This window comes from Rhinichthys klamathensis, unplaced genomic scaffold (assembly GCF_029890125.1).
Source record: "Rhinichthys klamathensis goyatoka isolate OS25496 unplaced genomic scaffold, OSU_Roscu_1.1 h1tg000264l_1, whole genome shotgun sequence".
Taxonomy (NCBI): Eukaryota; Metazoa; Chordata; class Actinopteri; order Cypriniformes; family Leuciscidae; genus Rhinichthys; species Rhinichthys klamathensis.
The window spans coordinates 2263027-2275554 of record NW_026606785.1 but is presented as its reverse complement, the minus strand read 5'-3'; positions in this window follow the sequence as shown (position 1 = coordinate 2275554).

Genomic DNA, 12528 nt, shown 5'->3' with positions numbered 1-12528 from the left:
CATACATATATAAAACCCGCTTAGGCCGGTTATGAATTGTACTAATAATCCCGACAGTGTCGGGGTTTGTTAGCATATTCTGTTGGTTGTTACTGACTCTTATATATTATTCAGGCCTGACAGTGTCTGGTCTGTTATATATATATTTATATATTGGGTTCTGGCTTGTTCTGTTAGTTCAGGGGGCCTGAGTTGCAGTGCAACCAGTTACTAAGGGTGCAGCGTTTTACAGGGCGTCCCCACTGCGTATAGCTACGCAATACGAAGTGACCGTTCGAAAGGGAACTACTCGGTTACTATCGTAACCTCAGTTCCCTGAGAGAGGGAACGAGTATTGCGTAGCCGGCCGCATTTAGTAACTGGTGAAGTTGTCGCTTCAGTCGTTTAACTCTCTGGGGTCGGCGGTCTCGCCGGCGATACCAGCTCACTTTTTTCCTTATCAGTGCAAAAGAGACTCAAATTACTCTGTTAATTTTGATCTTACATATAAGTGTTGTACATCATTAGATCCTGTTAAGTTTCTATTTTTTTTGTGGATACTCACAATAAAAACAAAGTGTTGTGCTTTTCACCAAATAAAGAAAAACAAACATGATGCGAGTTTTGCGTTCTCTCTGTCAGTGAAGTCCATTCTGAAACGCGTCCTAAGATTAACTGTAACTCCGCGATTACTTGTCACACAGGCACGAGAGGTTTTTCTTTATGAAGCTTGAATTCTCTTCTTTTAAATGAAGTAATTTATATAAAAAACAAATATTCTCAGTTTATGCAATCTGTATGAAAAGAGAGTGCTGTCAGTATTTTTTCCCCCAGCTCATTACACTTCATTACGCGTTAATCTGACACGCCCACGGACGACGCGCGCTATTCAAACGCAAATGTCGAGGCAAGCCATGACAACGCCCACATCAGCTGTTCCACCGCGGCGGTAAAATGTGTGGTGTATTTGCTGTCTTTTACCGCTAAGAGGCGCTACAATCATAGACTCTGAAAAGTGTTCGTTTATTCCGGTTTATTCTCTCTAATGCGTAATCTGCTGCCGCACCGCGCTGATTCAGAGCGATTGAAAGCTGGTAGCAGAAGAATTCAACAAGTGAAACGTAGTTAAAATAATTCATAATCACAATACTGAAATTAGGCTACTGAAATGTAATTGAATAAATAATGAAAACATTTCAACATAAAACATTGCAATAAAAACATTTAGGCTACATGAACGAGGCTTTACAACTTTAACAGCGTACAGACGATAGCTCAGTGATCAACGCAACGACACGAGCTTCGAGGAGCTTCAACAGACCCGAGATCGAATCTCAATGTAGCATAGATGTTGTTAACCGATGTTGTCCTACGTTTATATTTTCCCACCTTGATGCTTAAATAGGTAACTGTTTATATCTGTTTACTTATTTAAAGTCAAGAGTTTTGTTTGATTATCATTACAACATAAATTTGCTACATTCCTGTAGAACCGCAGCCGCTGCACAAACGACAAAAACTGATGAAGATTGTCAGCCGATCAGAAAATGAAAATGAAGAAGCTCGTCTTTAGTCTGCTAAATTATTGTGTAATGTAAAAGAACACTAAAATTACTTAAGTTTGAAACCAAGTTCGAACATTTCAAGGTTTAAATTGTTTAATTTAAAACAGGGTTGCATCTTGTTTAGAGTTTATTTCTTTTGCGATGCAAAATAAGAAACACTAGGCTAATCTTATTCTTGCGACATTTTAAATTTGTATTGCCAAAGAAATTACAGCTAAATTAAACAATTAAAACAGTAGGCCTACAAAACGAAAATTGTCCAAAGAAACATAATTAAATTAAAAACATGCGTTTCTCTTTGCCTCTCTCGCGCTGGATCTCTTTTTAACAAGTTTATTTAGTCTCCCTCGCTGCGCGCGCGGGTCTCTCTCCCGAAATTAAACATTTCAGGGTAAAAACACATCATACAGCTGATAATACTGTATATGTCGCTGCGTGTCAGCCATACAAATCACGAAAAAATTATTTAACCTTTAATTGTTGCTTCAAAGACACAGCATGCCTTGTTGAATTCACCTTACAATAACTTCAATTGAAATTTTGTGTGAAAAAAAAACTTTAAATAGGCTACAATAAATAAACTACAATATTTATAATTTAATAAGATATGGGGCCTACATTTGGACACAGATTTATCCTTACAATAATTTTGCCTGCTCATCAGGCTGGCTATCCGACACTCTCCATATGAAAGAGGAACATTAACACCTTTGTCCAGCAACTGTCCCTCCAACCCCCCACAGGCTATCGGAGTCTGAGGCTGACTTAACACAAAGAGAAGTCGCAATTCACACTTAAATCGCCATTCTAGACAGTGTTGATAATGAAGGAATTAAATGATTTAAGTTACATGTAGCCTAGTGATATTTCTGTCATAAAAGTTTATTACTAAATATTTCATTATTTCAATAATTGATGAAATAAAACTGGTTTGGGGCAGCTTTTTCCAAGCAAAACTAAATATAATCTGAAAAAACGCTTGTGAATTTGTTGTCACTTAATATTAAAGTCTACAGGGATCTTTGGATCCTTACAACCAGGCATGCAATTTGTGAATTAAGTTTTTATTTTATTTTGTATTATTCAAATAAATATCGAAACACGGTGCTTCGTGGTAATGCTGCTAAATTAAATAACATTTATAGAATAATTATGAACTTAAATGAAACAATATCGCAACATTTCGACAAATACATTATTATGTTTTTACATTTTAATTCAGGGCGATTTAGCCTACATTTAATTAGAGCGAGATTTTCACCCATGTCTTGTCATTTTCTCATTGGGAAGCGCATGTTTGAGTAGATCCTCTGTACCTCTCGTTTTCATATGGATTAGCCTACATAATCAGATAACATTTATTAGCCTAAATATTTAGACATTTAAAGGCTTTAGACATAGCCGATTTCTTATCGTGACTGAGCTGAAGTGGCTTTCGGTTCATTTTTGTGACGCGCAGTTCCCGGAGACAGAGAGGACAGATATACTGTTTTTGTCGTTAGCCTAATATGAATACAAGTTTACAGTTTTGAACGATGTAAGCTACTCTACTCTTATCTGTATGACCAAAAAATTACGGAGTCGCCTATTAAGTTATTTTAGCTGTAATAATGAGATAAATAAATTAATCTAAATGAACGCGCCGCCGCGTTTGTCGAACACTAACTCACGATGCCAGAATAAAACCCGACTTTAGAAAAATGCATAGGGCCACTCGGCGTGGTCTGCCAAAACACTTAATTATAAACTTCAATATTTCATTCAAAATAATCTCAACACGCTTTGTGAAATTTTGAAAAGCCGTGCATGCATTAAGGCCACTGGAACTAATGAACAACTGAAACGCTGGTTTTGATTTTATTGTTTTTCGTTTAAACGTGCCTGTTGCATATCTCTATTTTATATATTTGATATTGGTGAAGTAGCCTATAGCATTGATTAGCTGTGGAGGGAGGGGTGTGGGGATTAAAATAATTCAGCAGAAGTAGGGATGTTTAGACCAGAAGGAAATCCCAGTCCCCCCTGGCAAATCACACTTTACTTAAAACCATGTTTTTAAAAACTCTAGGTTGTAGGGAACAGACCTCTCTGCCATGCGCGCGCACGGTTTGGAGCACAATATCTGTCTCGCATGCACGCTCGCTCTAAATAGATTACGGGATATTTTAACTAATTTACGGTATAACTAGTCGATCACGAGTGGCTCAACAGGTAGATCTATAGATAAACTATATCTTTCAGGAATTTGACCGACCGGGTTGACACTTCAGCGTGAGAAATCGGGGGGGTGGCGTGAGAGCCTGGAATAAATAAATAAAAAAATATATATAGCCTATATAAAACAAAACTGTATGGTGTAACAGAGTTTTAGAGCTAGACAAATCTCTCTGCAATAATAAATATAAAATATACAGCAGACCATGTTTGTGCGGGATTTGAACCTGTGTCATCTTGATGATGAACCATCAGTTCTACCGCTCGGCTATGAATTTTGTTACTGAGAAATAACCAAACGTTTGATTCTCACATGAGCGAGAAAACGTTTTGTCTTTAGCCTGTGAGTGTAGGCCTACTTTAACCTTTTACAGTTTTAAAAGATTATATCTTATCTGTATGACCAACAATTTGTTGTAGGCTTATTTGGAAATTACCATAACTTGTAGTATTTCATCCTTAGGCTACTGTTAATAGACATTAGCCCCACTTACGTTTTGCTAAATGTCCCTTTGCGCCACCTGGCGGTCATTTCGCGTACGACTTTGAAATGCGACTGGTTTATTTTTACCGCGGTGGATGGCTAAAAATGGTATGTGGATGGCTAAAATGTGTGACTAAAAATGTGCTTTTGGCTTTCATTTATATTTTGATTGTTTGTATATATATATATATATATATGTATATGTATATATATATATATATATATATATATATATATATATATATATATATATGTATATATATATATATATATATATATATATATATATATATATATATATATAATGAGCCTTTCATTCAGGGGTGTCACACAAGAAAGAATGCAAGGACAATATATATATATATATAAATAAATAAATATTTATATACACACACACACACACACACACACACATATATATATATATATATATATATATGTGTGTGTGTGTGTGTGTGTGTGTGTGTGTGTATATAAATATTTATTTATTTATATATATATATTGTCCTTGCATTCTTTCTTGTGTGACACCCCTGAATGAAAGGCTCATTAGTATGCAGTCTGCTCAGGTGAGAACTGCCTAATTATTCATGAGGGGGTTGGGCCGATCCGCCCATCCGCATATTGCCTTTGCAAACAAAAAAATGTTTTTCACAATTTAAAACAATCTATTGTTTTATGTGAATGATTAGCCAGAATGATTTTCAGATCAATTTGAAGCAAATACTCTAGGCGACAACATCCACTAGTCAAAAGTCTTGTGGACAGATATTTAGTATGTTATTTGTGGCCATATATTAGAAAATTTATTTTTTAGTTTTTTCAATAACCACGCATAAACAATATTCTCTCAAAAATACAAACATGTACATACATGTTGCTCACATATAATGGTAGCCCTGTGTGTGCTATATAGAGTGTAATTTCACCTGTGCCATTAATATGTTTATAAGCAACTGAAAAATGCACAAATGTCAGAGCATGCCAAAACATCTCAAGGACCCCGAAAACACCTCAGACCCCAGAGGGTTAAACCTGCTATAATGGCGAATTCGGGGGTCTTTTATAGGCTAAGCCACACCCCCTTGACGGGCTCTGACGTTGAGCTAGCTCATTGGCTGCAGGTCAGAGTCGCCCGCGCCATTGGTTGTGCAGTTGCGGCAGCACAGCCTATGAGCGTGCCAGACGCTCAGTGTGCTGGCTGTGCAGCTGCAAATGCGTTTTACATATAGGTTTCAGTAAATCGAGGAAAAGGAGTTTCCCCACTGCGTATAGCTACGCAATACTCGTTCCCTCTCTCAGGGAACTGAGGTTACGATAGTAACCGAGTAGTTTTGTTGCTTGAATATGAAAATAAATAAAATGAACAAAAGACACCCAAAGTACTTATTTAATTCCATTTTAAATAGGCCTACGTGTTTATCAGTCATTTTTTCTACAGATTACAGATATGTGTTTCTATTTTTTTATTTTTTATTACATCACATAGATCACACTGTCAAAGAGTTTGGGAATATTCACAAATAATTGATACACATAAAACATGATATCAGAGTTTTAAAATCAAACATTTTAAAAGAGAACAATACATCACGGTTGTTTAAACCAATGAGCATTAAGCTGTGTCGTCGCCAAGTCGTTTCCCATCATGCTTTTGATCAGCGCAGTCGGTGGAGAGCAACTGCAGAATCCGACACGTGCGCCTTGCGGTCGCGAGAGTTTTTTGACATACGTCGGCATGACATTAGAGCAAGGCGGACCGCACTCGCCACTCGGACACATTTCTAACCGGCATGCATCTCACTGATCACCGGTGATCGGTTCTGCGCAGATTTTGCTCATCTCAAACAAGCCTTATGTAACGGCCCTTAACCGCACCGCAGAGACAGAGCCCCGGTCGCGCGTGCGCGCACTCACCGTCTTCAAACAACACGAGCGCTGTATGCTCTCTCTCCCTCGCCTCGCGCATATCAATATACGATAGTAAAAGGTAGGAAGACCGATTGTGTTATATAGATCAGTAGTTTGTTTAAATAAAGTGTTTGATTAGTTAACAAGTACATTGTTCAGGAAATGCATCATACAAATTGTATGGGTTAACGTTAATGTAACGGTAAACTGACTATGCACGAAGCTCTTTTGAAGCTGTCAAATGGTGTTGCTATTGGACACTTAATTGTGATCATTGCTGCTCTGAGGTTTCTTATAGGCTACTGTTAAATCGTTGTTGTTGTTTTTGAAGAAGCATTAAGTTACTCTTGCCTCGGAGAAAACAACACGGGAATAGCTACAGTTGTGCATATAAATTACTACGTATAGGGCTTGTATTACAACCTGTCGGCAATTTTCTACATCCTTTTTTGAACGTCGTATTACCCCGAAAATCCACTGGATCCGTCTACGGCGCGGAACGTTTTCCACAATTCGATTTTATTATTTTGAAAATCGACCGGATCCTCTATGCCGTTCTGTGTCAGTCTATGGTTCTTACCAAGGATGTATTGGTGTGCAATATAATTGGGATTCTGCACAGGGTGTTTATTTTGAAATTAACAGTGTTTTTTTTTACTTTTATTTTGTATTTACGGTGCGGCTTGGACGCGGGTCCGTCAAAAATAGACTAGGCGCCTATCTTTAGCGAAGCGGTGCGGAGAGCCGCTTCTGAGACGCGCTGCGTCCGCAGCTGGTGGACTTTAGAGCATTGACTATAATGGCCGCGATTAGCTGCGGCATCCGCGACGCTGACGTTCCGTGCCGTAGACGGATCCAGTGGATTTTAGGGGTTACACTTGTATACTGCACAGCGGGTCGTGGGAGCTACAGAGCCCTCTGCTGGTAGGGAATCGTAAGATGGCCGCTCGAACACTTCCGGTGGCTTCACTGCCTGGTGCTCACGACGCCATCTTGCGCGCCCCCGACGTCACAGGCAGGCACAGGCTCTATGACGTCACAGGCGGGGTTCCTGAGTCAGAACACAGCGAGTCCAAGCCTTATATACACTGTCTGGTCCAACGTTGAACAGCATCTTGAGGATCCAACACACAACAGCATCTTCTCAATATACCAATACGAATCTATTGAAAAATGGCAACAGATAGAACAGGTGTCGTCCAGAACGGCCGGAGAACAGGCTCGAGGATACAAGGTATTTAAAGAAAATACTGCACAACAAAATATCTGTGTAACCATTACATGAATGTACCATTTGCTTATTGTAAGTTTTCAAAATGAAACTTTATTTTTTATATTTTTCAACACTGAATCTAATACTATGCATATTTAACTATTCAAAATGTGTATTGTTGTTCAATCTCAGGCAACTTTATTTAATTTTTACAAGGTTTCTAAGCAAAAGATGGACGCATGTTTTCTCAGTCCTGTTACCGAAACTCATTTATTTCTGTTGTGTTGTGGCTTATTTCTGTTGTGTTGTGGCTTATTTCTGTTGTGTTGTGGCTTTATTTCGTTTTATTGTGAACTTATGTTTGCTTTTTAAATTTCGGTTTAAAACAGGACTGAGTGAAAACCCGGGGACACGACTAAAATATGTATTTTCTCTAAAATATTAGATAAAATATTTAAAAACATAGATTGGATATAAAGTCAAACAACAATGCAAAAAAAATCTGATTTCTGATAGATTTTAATCATTATATTTCATGGTAAAGTTTAGAGATAGAGAGTGGGGACATGCAGAAAATGCTATTTTTTAGTGTTCTATGTAGTTTTTATTTATGTTTTTAATTATACATTTTAAATTTGTAGTTAGCTTAGTGTGCAGGACATTTTGCTTAATAATAAAATGTATTTTAGAGTTAATTTTCATGCAATTTTATACATATAATGACCTGGGGACAGAAATGTCACCCTTTCGGTGGAATGGCTTTTATAATAACTTGGAAATATGTTGTCTAATGCATACAGTTGTGAGTTGGGAGATGGAAAAACCCGAAGCAGACCTAGTGTTGTCCAGATCTGAATGGCAGCGCGTCCAGGACCGTGTGAACGGAGTGAATCGTCACAGCAGAAGTGTCATAGCAGCGGCTGAACAGCGGGAGGCGCTGCACATGCGCTCTAAAGAGCTCGTCAAACACTGGCCCAACACCATAGCTGTGAGTGACAGCATCGCACTGGAGTTACTGCATTTGTAGCTCTCTTATTGTGCGGGGCTCCGTACTTCCTAAAACTATATATGCGTAAACATCATGCTTTTTAATGACCTAATCACTTTTTAAGGAAGAAAATAGGCCTTTTTATGAGTCTTTATTAAGAAATAAGAATAATTTATTTAAATTATAAATTATTATGATTATTAAAGTAAAGACGTCTGTCTATAGAAACATTGTCAGACACTTTTATTGTTTTTATATAGCCTTATTTAGACTTCTCGCTGTCTAATTTTCTTTTTGTGTCTGTGCCCCTATTATAATACTAAGTTTGTTACATTTTGGTATAATGTTAAATTGTAATTTGAATGTCATCTTGATGTGATATTTTAGTTTTTCTTCATTAAAAAAAAAGAAAAAAAAGAATACCTGGGTCTCTGAGGGTTATAATATGAGACTTGATGTTTACAGTAACAAAGTACAACAAACAAATCTGATTTTGTCCTTACAGGGAGAACGACGGAAAAAACTGGAGGCGAAAACAATTCGAGAGGCGATGGAAGAGGAGGAGAAGAAACGTATCGACTTGGAAGAAGCAAGATATCAGGCCCAGATACGAAAGGAGATAATTGAGGAAACTAAAACCCAGCAGTACCACCAGACGGACAGAGTCAAAGGCCTCCATGTGTGTGTCTTACGTTATTAGACCACAAGTGTTTTTCTGTGGTGAAATGTTAGTAGAAACGATCCTCTTGTTGTTCTAGAGCGCTCTGAGGCTGGCGGAGGTCCTGAAGGAAAGAGAGGCTCAGATCGAGCTCAAGCGCATGAGGCAGAACGCCAGCAGAGCCGTGGACAGAGAGATCTTGGCCCGAATGGCTTGCAGAGAAGAGCAGGCGGTCCAGCAGGAGCGACAGAAAGCACTGCAGAGAAAACGAGACCAACTGGCCATTTCTGAGTGCTTGAAACTACAGTAAGGAGAAATTAAAGTGCATTTATGCTTCAGTGCATACACAGCTAACACAAATATGCTCTAAGGACTAAGGATTAAGATATACACTCACCGGCCACTTTATTAGGTACCCCATGCTAGTAACGGGTTGGACCCCCTTTTGCCTTCAGAACTGCCTCAATTCTTCGTGGCATAGATTCAACAAGGTGCTGGAAGCATTCCTCAGGGAGTTTGGTCCATATTGACATGATGGCATCACACAGTTGCCGCAGATTTGTCGGCTGCACATCCATGATGCGAATCTCCCGTTCCACCACATCCCAAAGATGCTCTATTGGGTTGAGATCTGGTGACTGTGGAGGCCATTTTAGTACAGTGAACTCATTGTCATGTTCAAGAAACCAATTTGAAATGATTAGAGCTTTGTGACATGGTGGAAGTAGCCATCAGAGGATGGGTACATGGTGGCCATAAAGGGATGGACATGGTCAGAAACAATGCTCAGGTAGGCCGTGGCATTTAAACGATGCCCAATTGGCACTAAGGGGCCTAAAGTGTGCCAAGAAAACATCCCCCACACCATTACACCACCACCACCAGCCTGCACAGTGGTAACAAGGCATGATGGTTCCATGTTCTCATTCTGTTTACGCCAAATTCTGACTCTAACATCTGAATGTCTCAACAGAAATCGAGACTCATCAGACCAGGCAACATTTTTCCAGTCTTCAACTGTTCAATTTTGGTGAGCTCTTGCAAATTGTAGCCTCTTTTTCCTATTTGTAGTGGAGATGAGTGGTACCCGGTGGAGTCTTCTGCTGTTGTAGCCCATCCGCCTCAAGGTTGTGCGTGTTGTGGCTTCACAAATGCTTTGCTGCATACCTCGGTTGTAACGAGTGGTTATTTCAGTCACTGTTGCCCTTCTATCAGCTCGAACCAGTCTGGCCATTCTCCTCTGACCTCTGGCATCAACAAGGCATTTCCGCCCACAGAACTGCCGCTCACTGGATGTTTTTTCTTTTTCGGACCATTCTCTGTAAACCCTAGAGATGGTTGTGCGTGAAAATCCCAGTAGATTAGCAGTTTCTGAAATACTCAGACCAGCCCTTCTGGCACCAACAATCATGCCACGTTCAAAGTCACTCAAATCAACTTTCTTCCCCATACTGATGCTCGGTTTGAACTGCAGGAGATTGTCTTGACCATGTCTACATGCCTAAATGCACTGAGTTGCCACCATGTGATTGGCTGCTTAGAAATTAAGTGTTAACGAGCAGTTGGACAGGTGTACCTAATAAAGTGGCCGGTGAGTGTAAATGTTATTTCTGAATGTTCCCTAAACGTTCAAAGTGTCAACAACATTTAAAGGTGCCCTAGAATGTGAAATTGAATTTATGTTAGCATAGTTAAATAACAAGAGTTCAGTACATGGACATGACATACAGTGAGTCTCAAACACCATTGTTTTCTCCTTCTTAGTTAAATCTCGTTTTTTAAAAACACCCCTGAAAAACCGAAGCATGGCAGTTGCTCAGTGTTTGGATGTACACATGAACACAAAAGTATTTTTTAGTTCCTTCATCTGAGCCTCTGAAGAAACAATGGGTTAATTTTATTTTCTCTGGAAATTTCCAAACATTTCACCGACTGTTTCCTCAACTTGGGCCAATACAGAGCTGGCCTCGGATCGAGCTACCAAGCAACACTTTCTGATGTGTAATTGTTCAAGTTCAGACAGGTAATCTTTCTCTCAAAATCGTTCAATACTGTTTATGCATCAGTAAGTCAAGCCAGTGACTAAAATATCAACTTCACATCGTTTCTTTTAGGGACTGTTCGTTTTTTATTTAAGGGGCCACCGGCGGAAATTTGAGATCTGTAGTCAAAAAAGACTTGACCCTCCCTTAGCCAGTAATAAATGTTTCTATGACCCTCCAAAATGATTGTGAAAAAAGGCATGACCCTCCCCGCTAATGTATTGATTACGTAGCCGGTTTGCGCTTGGCAAAGATGTTCAGATAGCCATTGTTTTTTTACAACCACGACAAACGACTAAACTCCTGCTTTCTCATCTTACTAAGGCTTAACGATCGATAAAGCAAACCTACAATTCGGTTCGTATCACGATTTTTGATTTTAGATTTGAAAAAAAAAAAAATCATGTTTTCGGTGCTGATGCGGTGACGCGTTCATGTTGTAAGTAGCCTATCTAAAAGCTGCCACAAAGAACCGTTAAAAGTAATGATTATGAATATGTAAAATATAGCAAGGAGACATTTTAATTGTTTATTAATAAAGTGTTTTCAGCCAGTGTGTCGGCTGGAAAGATGAAGTTGACGATGCTGACTCGCGATCTTCGCAGTAGTGAACGCGCCAGAGAGAAATGCAGATTTCACGGATGACTAAGCAGAGAGCAATCCGCTTTCTTTCGTTTTTAAATGTTCTGTTAAAAAGTTAAAATGCTAACACGAAAGATAAAATAAAATGATTATTTTATGTTCTGTGGAGGCCGACCCTTCTTCATCCGGTTAGTATTACAGTCTATGGTATTAGCCTACTTTTGTTTTGCGCAGTAATTCGTAGAATTACTAAAAAAAATATTTTGCCATCTAAAAGTTAAAGGTTTTTTGTGTCACGTCACATGTGTATTTCGCTCATATTAAATATAAAACACATGTGTAGACTGATATTTGTCTAATGTCTTGACTCCTTTATTAAGGGAATATGGATAGGCCTATATAAACAGACGTTTCAGTATTAAATGCATTTTCTGATAATTTATATTTCAGGTTTTGACTGCAAATGTCACTTCCATAACGCTGGAATTGCCCAATTTGAAATAATTTTATCCTCAACTAGTTTTTTGGTGTAGGTCTACGTATTTTATTATGTTAACTTCAAATAATACTAATAGTAATTTAAAAATGTGGTAGCCCTACGTGTTACACATATCCACTGTTATGGTGGCAATTTCAGTAGATTTACTCACTAAACATTGTTGTGGAAACAATAAGAATGAAAACTAGAATAGTATCGTGCTACAGCGCACATCAGCTGCAGTTCTGGCGCCTCAGTCCCAATACTGTAAAACTTGACGTACATTCACATCACATGTTAATGCAGCGGTAGAGTAGCACTCACAGGATACTGACCTTGTTATTCGCAATCACAAAAGTTCATTATTTGCTCGTGCTTTAAAGCTTTGCCGGGTAAACATTTCATTGGCGTTCA